Source organism: Morone saxatilis, unplaced genomic scaffold, assembly GCF_004916995.1.
Source record: "Morone saxatilis isolate NCDOM2014 unplaced genomic scaffold, NCSU_SB_2.0 Contig8, whole genome shotgun sequence".
In the NCBI taxonomy this organism is placed as follows: Eukaryota; Metazoa; Chordata; class Actinopteri; family Moronidae; genus Morone; species Morone saxatilis.
Window position 1 is genome coordinate 25704366 of NW_023340257.1, and position 202 is coordinate 25704567.

A 202-nucleotide genomic window follows, 5' to 3' on the forward strand; every position below is an offset into this window, starting at 1 on the left:
GACGCACATGTGAAAATATGTTGAATTCTTACAATAAAAATCTAAAACTGAATACCCGGAGGTCTAATAGCATCAGTAATCTATAATTTAGATTAATACAAAGGTTGTCAGTGTGAATTAGGGCTGCAACAAATGACTGTTTTCATTATCAATAAGTTCACAATTAACTGACTGGTCAATACAATTTGGCATTCTTGTTTTA